Below are 10,612 nucleotides of genomic sequence, written 5' to 3'. Positions count from 1 at the left end.
TCAGAAATAGAATATGTGAGCCTAATCAAAATCTCTGAGGTACTGCTTCATTTGAAACACACCAAGCTAAGCAGCTCCAGGAGGGTGATATAAAAGAGGGCTGGGCTAAAATGACCTTAACTTCAGCGAGTATCACAAATTATGATGTTATGTCATTTCTACTTGGCTGGGCCATTTTCAACCTTTATAACTTTATTTTCAATGTGCTTACATTAGATTATCTATGTTATTTCCTATGTCCTGTTAATTAAAATTTGAAAACAATAATCTTTGCCTAAAGCTCTGTAGAAGTAAATGTTTCTTAACCTACAGGAATTGAATAGGGACTTTATGGCTCTTGTAAAGTTTATTTGGGTTTTCTACATTAAAATTATTTAAGGAGATAATTTCAAATTAGGGCAAGTTATCAAAGTAGGGAGAGATATGTCAGAGGCATGAGAACTTTCACTTTTCCCCTCTCTCTGCTAAAGGAGAGATAGATAGTACATGCTCACTACTGCATCAAGTCAATTTAAAGGGTTTAGGAGAACAACTCAAGTAGATGTGTTCCTGCATGGAACTAAATTGATGGCTGCTTCCTGCATGGATTGTTCTGGATCTTCCTCTCTTGGATAGAGAGACTACCCTTTTGCATACCAACAAAATACTGATTATAGAAACAACTATGTGTTAGATTCTTGGCAACTAGAACACCAAAGAAGGTGACCAGGCTAAGCAATCTTGTGGAACTCTGCCTAAGTCTTTCAGAGAAAAGACTCACTGTTTTTGCTAATAACGCTGAGATGCTGGTGCATGTCTCTCTAATCTGCATGTATCTGATTATTACTAGTTATTGAGTATGTTAAAGCTGTAATGAAACGCTTCTTTTAAAAAATATTTTAAAAAAATAAGGCATAGTACGAATACCAGGTGAAGGGAGGAGTTACTGCTCAGATGAAAGCTTAGCCACTGGACACTTTTCATGTGTCATAGCTATGTCATGGGGAGGCCAGCCAGGGGGATGCTCTGAAGAATACAAATACACGTCACTTCACAACAAGAATGTGTAAGTTTGCTGTGAGAGGATATCATAGGTAGCTGGTAATTCAAACAACGTACCTCTATACAGGTCATGTCAGAGACTTTCAAATCCATTCTAACTCTGTTTTTCACTCCCAAATGTGGAGGCGCAGACACAGGTCATTTTTGGGGGAAAACAGGGAATCAAGAGAAAGAGAATGAAAACTCTAAATTATTGATCTTGATCTCTCATGGTGACAGAATGGCCTCAAAATACTTGAAAGGGGAGCTAAGATTAGGAGGTGCCCAGAAGAGAAGAATTCAATATGACACTGGTGACCCGCAAGATGATTCAGCGATAAAGAGCACCATCCTGCCCTTACAAAGGACCTGAATTTCATTCTCAGCATCCATGTCAGGCAGCTTACAACTGCCTGTAACTCCAGTTTCAGGAGGATCAGACACCCACCCAAACTCAGGGTATGTGCACATAACCAAACACAAGCACATGTAATTTAAAAATAATGAAAATAGATCTAAACTGAACTAGACTAAAATTTGGGACCGGATTTTACCTGACCATGAACAGATAAGAGTGACTAAGACACAAGAGCAGTCTGGCAAAGCAATTGCAAAGGAAGTACAGCAGTTGACATTATTCTTGTCTTTTTTGTGCATGGTAATAATCACAAAGGTATATCAATCTGAACATTTTCTTTCATTATTTATAAGGTGGACTCAATAATTTGTATTGTGTATCATGTGGTGTGTGTGTGTGTGTGTGTGTGAATGTGTGTGTGTCTGTGTAAGGAGGTCAGAGATCAATGTAGGGAATCATCCTCTACTACCATCCACCTATTTTTTGAGACAAGGTATCTCACTGAACCTGGAGCTCTGGCTTTTATACGGATGCTGGAGATTGGAACTCAAGTCCCCAGGCTTGCACAGCAAGTACTTTATCCAATAATCTACTTTTTTTTTGGTCTTTTTGAGACAGGGTCTCCCTGTAGCCCCAGCTGGCCTGGAACTCACTATGTAGACCAGGCTGGCCTCTAATTCACAGAGATTCGCCTGCCTCTGCCTCCAAGTGCTGAGATTAAAGGCATATGCTAAAGGCTTACATGTAAATGATATCGCTTTTAAAACTAAAGTTTGTATCTTTGATAATAGGAAAACACTAGAAAATTCTTTTTTAAAGTCATGAATAGGACAAAGAAAGTAACAGTTATCTCCAACCTAACGTGATCATGGTACAAAATTGTAGAGGTAGAATTATCAATATTTGCACATAAAAATGCTGCATAATTGAAAAATCTGCCAGAATCAACTGAAAATTGTTACAATTAAAAGAAATCTATAAGATTCCTGGGTACAAACTGTTTTAAATAATTAAAATTTACAGCTATACTCTTTGACATTGTAAAAATGGATATATGCTGGGCATGGTGGTGCATGTTTTTAATCCCAGCACTCAGGAGGCAGAGGCAGGGGTATCTCTGTGAGATCAAGGCCAGCCAGGGCTGTATAAGTGAATTCCAGGTCATCTGTGACTACAAGGAGTCCTTGTTTCAAAACAATAACAACAAAATAAATAAATAACAATAAAACAAAATAAAAATAAAAATGGGTGTATGGCTTTTGAGACATAGCCAATATGAAAAGCACATTTCTAATAAATTATAGACATATAACTTGAATAATAATCAAAATATTAACAAGAATCTTTCTCTGTTGAAGACTTATTTTCAGCCTGGTGTTTTCTGTATTATTATACCATGTTATACTTATAATAAAAATAAAACTGGGAGTTTCTTAATACATGAAACATAATGTCATGATAAAAAGATAAATTAGGGAACTTCATCCAAAAGACCAAAGAGAATAGAACTTAAATAGATAAAAGAGAACTATAGTTACTGAAGTGATAGTTAGAACACTGAGTAGTAACTAACATGTAAGCTCTATAAGAAGATGGAAACAACATGCTCACCCTTAATTTTCATGTGCCCAGACTGAAGTTAACATGGCAAAAGAAAAATGACTTGGATCTGTAAAAAAGGAAGATAAATCAATTAGGAAAAAGATTAATAAGTTTACCAAATGTCTAAAAATAAGTCCTACTTTATGTCACATAAAATATCATTGTAAATGCTGTAATCCACTTTTATAAAATTTCAATAGATGTGATATTATATTTTAGCAGTAGATAATAACTAATAAATTATTTATTATATGTCCATAGTGTTTAACATGACTTAAATTTAATGAAATAACTCTCTATCATCTCCTGCTCTAAAATACCCAGAAACCTAAGAACAAACAGAAACAAAAATATATTGATGTTGGTATCTCAGCCTAAGGAAAGTTCCAGGTATGAAATTGGCATTACTTTACCCGGTACTCTGTTGAAACCATGTCAAATATCCTTTCTTATGGCACAAAAAATAGATAAAATGATATATCTCAATTTGTACAGAGGTTAGACTTACTGAAGCAGAGAACCCTCATTTCTGCACCTCATATCTATATCTATATATTTGTATCATCTATATCTCTATCATCTATCTATCATCTATCTATCATCTATCTATCATCAATCTATCTATTATCTATCATCTATCTATCTATCATCTATCCATCTATCTATTATCTATCTTCATGCCTGTCTATATCAGCACCTATCTTTATATCTTCTCTGCCATCACGCTGAAACCTTGTCTTTTCCTGTTTTACCGTGCACTGAATTCCATACCACCATGTCTTTAAACTATGGCTCCAAAAATTGGAATCTACCCATGACACATTTTTCCTCTTTTCTAAGATTCCCAATTCCATGAAACATGCTCAAGTTGTATTGAAAACGCAACTCTTTTAAAACCCTCCTTCCTTGGCTTTAATTTTCCTCTTCATATAGAACATATTGACACGTATTGATTTCCCTTTATTGATCCACACACTCTACAATCCTCCTCCATTACTCTCAATAAAATAATGGTATCTCAGCAGCCCTAATTGATTTTATCCAGTCATTATCTCATCAGATCTTTGCAGTGTTTATCTCTGCTAACATTTCCATGTTAAAATAGTAACTGAAATCCTTTACCTAAATTCTAGCAATCTTCCTTTTTCAGTATTGTAAGGAAGTGTCATTTAGTTTATTACATTTAGATAATATTTTTCTTACATATGTTTTTAGCATTCTCCCATAATCTATGATCACCCTAACCAAGAGCTATTATTGACCAGATTTGCAATATCAGGGATGAACTTTACTCCTATGGAGCAGGCCTCAAAACCCATCATCACATAGTGAGTTATTTATTCCATAACTTCCATGCCAATATTGTTCAAGTAGAGACATCTTGCAGCATTCAAGGTCTGGCACTGGGTAGGACCACTGATATCTTTTTTCCTCTAACAGCTTGCCTTATACCTTCCAACACTATGAAAGCTCTGCAGCAGGAACAGAATTTCTTGCTCAGTTTAAAATTGATTTCTCTAGGTCTTATAACCAAAGACTGTGTAGTCTTCAGCAATCAGTCTTAATATGTAGTTATGGTGGGTGACCAACGGCAATGGCAATACTCTGTGTTGCTGATGACTGTAAAACAAACTAATAAAATTGGAGTACAAATACCTCTTTGAAATATGTATTTCACTTTTCAGATAAAGTTTCAAACTGGAGTTCTATTTTAAATTTTTAGAAGCTTCAAGTGATTTCTGTGGCTATACCATTTTAAATTTCCACAGCAGTACTATAAGATTCTCTTTCCTTGACACTCTCACTAGTCCATGCTCCTGCAGTCTCTTCATAATAGCCAGACTAGCGACAGTGATGTGATATCCCATGGTGATTTTGATTAGTGTCTTCAAGACCATTGGTGTTATTCACCACATTTTCGTACAATACCAGGCCACATATTTTCTCCTATTTGTGTCCTCTGCCCACTTTATTCATTTATTTTATCTTTAAATCATAGCCTTTGCACTTTTTCATGACATAAAATGTGTTATTTTAATGCATGCATACTTTAACTAGTGATCAAATCAGGATAATTATCCTATCCATCATTTAAAGCTTTTATCACTGTTTCGAGATAAGTACATTCAAAACCTGTCTTGTATTTTGAGCTTTAAATTAACTATTTTTGTTAACTATGTCTATGTTACTGGGTGTATTAGTCAGGGTTCTCCAAAGAAACAGAACCAGTAGAATGAATATGTATAGAAATGTATCAGCTTAGCTCACAGGATAGAGTCCGAGTAGTCCAACAATGGCTGCACCACACTGGAGAGGCTGAGAATCCGTAGTTGCTCAGTCCACAAGGCTGGATGTCTTAGTAGTCCTAACCTGGTGCTGAAGGTCTGATGAATTCCAAAATATCAGCTAGTCTTCAGTCTACAGCAGCAAGACGAACTCACCAGCGAGAGAGAAGGCAAGCCACGAAAAGCCCCGCATTCTCCTCTGCCGTGGTCTTTTATACCAGCTGCCATCAGAAGGTAATGCCCACATTTAGGGTGTGTCTTCTGGCTTTAGATGATCCAATCAAGAAGATCTCTTTCATTTCAGTTAATCTCAGATCCAATCAAGTTGACACCCAGGATTAGCCATCACACTGGGACACAGATTACAAGAATGCATTCCTATTATATGAATGTGGTATTGTAAGGCTGGGTACCCTGTCACCACCCCCCACCTTTTTCAATGCTTTAAAAATTCTATTTTTGTATTTAATACAGAACATCTCAAACCATCTTAATCATCTTTTAACCCCTGTCCCCACTGGCACCTTCCCATAGCCACCCCCTACTAGAGCCCATATACTCTGTCATCCCTTTTACAGTCAACTGTGTGGTCAGTGTCCCCAGCCATTCCCCAGTACAAGTCTGTACACTGAGTCAAGTTAGCCTATCTAGAGTCCCTTATTTTAGGAAGATCAGTAATTCCTCACCTAGCAGCACTCAGTTGCCAACACTCCTTCAAACAAGATTGAGGTCTGCTATTTATTTTCCCACTTCTATGCTGAGTTATTGTCTGCCTGAGTGCCTGGGACTTGTGTATGCTAACACCATTGCCATAGAATCATATGAGCAGGTTCCCAGGAACTTGTAGGACTCTGTTTCTTTATGGTCCTGCACCTCCTCCCTGGCTCTTACAATCTGTCCACCCCCTCTTCCACAATGGTCCCTGAGCCTTGGGTGGGTGACATTTAATAAAGGAGCCCTGTCCAACAACCATCATTCATCAAACTCTTGATCTCTACTCTCTGGCTATTCGTGGCCTTTTGTGTTCCTGGTCCTCTGCTGCATGAGGGAGCTTCATTATTGAGAACTGAGAGATTCATCAGTGTCGTCTTCTTTATCCCTGTTCTATGTTCCATGAGCCTTAGGTGTAGCTGTTGCATTGTAGATGTGTCACTTAGGCCTGGGCTGTTCATAGACAATGTGTGTTACCAGTTGTGGTACTTGGTAATAGACTTTCACTGCTGGAAAATGAGATTTTAATGAGTGATGACTAGGATATTTGTCTGTAAATATTTTTAAGCCTTTCTGGCATCTGAAAATTGTTCTTCTACTCTCAACTTCCACCAGTCTGGTACTGTTAATTACCATGTGGCATGTCCTGCATTATCTCCAGGGGGTTCTCATTTTATTCCTCTAGAGGACTACTGGTATTTGGTGGGGTTATGTTATTTTTGGTTTTTCAAGTTATTTTTTTCTCTGTGATTTTGACATGAGAATTTCTTTTGTAGTTTCTAATTCTTGTGTGAGACTCAGGCCTTCAAGTTTAAGTCTGCTTCTTTTTGTGAACTTTATGTGTCTTTGTGGTTTATTTTTGGGCATGAAAAGCTGGTTCGTATAAGCTTCCAGTTCTCTCTTTTGATTTTATATTCAAGTGGCTGGATTGTTTTGTCTTCAGGAGTTCCCACAGAGGCCCAATTCAGATGAAGGTCAGATGTTTTCAGGCTTTCTCCTAATGTCTGGATCCCTCCAGGAATGATTTTTGCCTCAGGAATTTAGGGGTTGGGCTGGCCTGGGAGCCTGGCCCAGGAAAGATGCTGGTCTAGGGCAGCTGGTGGCCATGCCACCCAGAGATGCAAAGGCAGATGGGGCAGGAAGAGGCCCCACAGACTCCTGGTGACTGCACTGAGGAGCTGGGTTGGTCCCAGAGAGAGGCCTGCAGGTAGGAGAGAGGCCTGCGGCAGGTCCTTCAGGCCCAGAGAAGTAGAGCTGTAGTACTGTTCTTATGAAGTTGGGTGCACCAGAGTTTGGTGAATGTTCATGATTGTAATATCTTCTTCGTCAACTGTTCCTTTGATCAGAATGAAGTGGCCCTCTTTATCTCTTCTGAGTAGTTTTAAAGTCTATTTTATCAGATATTAGAATTGCAATGCCTGCTTTTTTCTTAGTACCATTCTCTTAGTATATATGTTTCCATCCTTTCACCTTAAGGTAGTGCCTGTCCTTGAAAATGAGATGAGTTTCTTGCAGGCAACAAAAAGATGGATTTTGTTTCTGAAATCATTCAACTAGTCTGTTTCTTTTGACTGGGGAGTTCAGTTGGTTGATATTTAAAGTTATTAATGAAAGATGTGTGTTGAATCTTGTCATTTTTATTTCTGTTTGCATTCTTGATAAAGCTGTGCATTTCCACAGTTATACCTTCATTGAATTTCCTTCCATAACCCCTTGCATATAGTCAATACTTTTCTTCAGTTCTTTGTATTGCTTCAAGAACTCTCTGAAGGGCTGGTTTTTTGAATATGAATTCTTTTAGCCTATTTATGTCATGGAAGACTTTTCTTTCCCCTTCGACTATAACAGACATTGTGGCTGGGTAAAGTAATCTGGGTTGGCATCTGTGGTCATTTAGAACTGGGAATGCTTTGGTCCAGGTTCTTTTGGCTTTCATAGTTTGCACTGAAAAGTCAGTTGTAATCCTGTTGGGTTTTCCTTTATATGTGATTTGGGATTTTTGTTTTTCCTTTCTTTCTTTTTTTTTTTTTTTTTTTTTTTGTAGCTTTCAGTATTGTCTCTCTGTTTTGTATGTTTACTGTTTTTACTGTGAAGTGCCATAGGGGGTTTGTTTTCTGCTCCTGTCTATTTGATGTTCTATATGCTTCTTTTATTTGTATGAGCATGTATTTCTTTAATTTTGGGAAATTTTCTTCTACAATCTTGTTGAAGTTCTGGTCCATACCATTGTCTTGAGATTCTTCTCCTTCCTGTATGCCTATGATTCGTAAGTTTTGCCATTTTATAGTGTCACACTATTCTTGCATATTCCATTCTTGTGTTTCCTTACTTTTTTCATAATCTTTGCTTGAGTGATCTAATTCATCCACTTTATCTTTCAGTCTTGATATTCTGTTTTCCATTTCTTTCGTCCTATTGGTGAAGCTTTCTCCTGTTGTTTATAATTGGCTTACTGAGTGTTTCACTTACTTCTTCATTTCAGTCTGACTATTCTTCCATATTTCTAACACTTTTCTGAATGAATTCAGAAGTTTGCCCCTATCTTCCTTCAGTTCTTTGATTTCTTTGTTTGTGTCTTCTTTAAATTAACTGAATACTTTTATCATGTTTATAATTGTTCTTTTGAGTTCCATGTCCTTTTTTATCTCTAGGGAGTTCTCATTGTACTCCTCTAGAGGACTATTGGTACTTGGTGGGGATATATCATTTTGGTTTTTCATGTTATTTTTTTGCTGTGACTTTGACATGTGAAATTCTTTTGTAGTTTCTGATTCTTGTGTGAGACTAGAGCCTTCCTTTGTTAAGTTTAACTCTGTTTCTTTTTGCAAATTTTATGTGCATTTGTGGTTTACTTTTGGGGCATGAAAAGCTGGTTGGTCTAGGCTTCAGGTTCTCTCTTTTGATTTTATATTGAAGTGACCAGATTGCTTTCATCTTCAGGAGCTCCCACAGAGGCCCAAGTCAAATGATCTCAAGCTTTCTCCTAAGGTCTGGATCCCTCTAGGAAAGATGTTGCCCTCAGGAGTTTGGGGTTTGGGCTGGCGTGGGAGCAGGGCCCAGGAAAGATGCTGGTCTCAGGAAGTTGGTGGCTGTGCCACCCAAGGATGCAAGGGAGATGGGGATGGGAACAGGCCCAGAGAGCTCCTGGAGACTGCAGGGAAGAACTGGGTTGGTTTGGATGCAAAGGACCAGGAAGCCGTGGTGGCTCTGGCCCAAGAGGTCAGCCCTGGTGTCTGGGGTGCCAAGAAAAGAAATGGGCCAGTACCCAGGGTAGGAGGGGATCTGGGAGGGTGAATGAGGCTGGGAGAATCAAGGCACAGTGGGCTGTGGGATCCACCCAGGAAAAAGCAAAATAATTTTTTTGCCATGGGCCTTAAATTTAGAGGTTTCACTGTACATATGTCACCTAGGGCTGGGCATCTGTGTGTAACCATTTGTGGAACTCTGTAATATTCTCCATCTGTTGCAAAAAGAAGCTTCTTTGATGAGTGGTATATGGTAAACATCTCTATAATTATAAGGATCCACACCACATTTAGCATATGGTAAGAAATTTCTTTTATCTAGAGATATGACAGAGATCAGATTGGTTTTCTCTAGGGCCTATGATATCTCTAACCATGCATATTTGTTTATAATTACAGTGCCACCCACGAGTTCCCTCCCACTGAGAGAGATTGAAATTAAATTAGAAAGCTGTTGATCACCCTCTAGATAACAGTGCCACTATTGAACCAATAGAGGTAGTTTGCTGTGCCAGTCATTATGGTTATTAGGCTTTAGAGCTGGGTTGGGGGCAGAAAGATTGTAAGAGCCAGGATTGCTTCATGACCATATGGAAATAAGGGCTTTCAGGCCACTAGACCCTTCCTCATGTGAACTTGTGGCAATGGTGGCTCCCGCACAAGACCCAAGCCAACTCTAACAGACAAGGGCCCCAGCGTGAAGCCAGAGAAATGGGGGGCAGGTTGTTCCTAGCCTGGGAACTGTTGGCAGCTGTGCATTGCTGGGTAAAGGACAGAAGATCTCCCTTAAGATCTCTGGTAAAGTTGACTAGACTCCAGTGGATAAATTTGTATCAAAGGACATCTGGATACAAGTACTTGTCTGGATAGAACTTAGCATATATGACAGAATGCATGAGGTACAGTGTGGGGTGTGTGTTGGGGATATGGATGGGAGAGGGGGTTGAAATTTAATTAAGAACAATTGTATGAAATGCACAAAAACTCAGTAAAAATGTTTTTTAAAAGAAACTTTTTATGTGTATGTATATTTTGCTAGCAGGTATGTAAGTTCGCCATGTGTGTGCAGTGCCCAGAGAGGGCAGAAGTGGGCATCAGATCACCTGTAACTGAAGTTGTGGACAGTTTTTGGCTGCCATGTGTGTGGTAAACCTATGTTGTCTGCAAAAGCAGCTAGTGTTCTTAAATTCTGAGCCATTTCTCAGATCCCGAAAGTCATTCTTATCAAGATAGTATGTACTATCACATTGTGTTTTAATTTATACTACACACATATATTATATACATTACACACATATACATATATATATATATATGCTCTATGTTCTATTCTGTTGGCCTAGTGTTGACTTGTATAATAGTGTTATGCTTTTCTATTTTTATAAACTTGA

This window comes from Nannospalax galili, unplaced genomic scaffold (genome assembly GCF_000622305.1).
Source record: "Nannospalax galili isolate Female #2095 unplaced genomic scaffold, S.galili_v1.0 scaffold253, whole genome shotgun sequence".
In the NCBI taxonomy this organism is placed as follows: domain Eukaryota; kingdom Metazoa; phylum Chordata; class Mammalia; order Rodentia; family Spalacidae; genus Nannospalax; species Nannospalax galili.
This window is presented reverse-complemented; position numbering follows the sequence as displayed.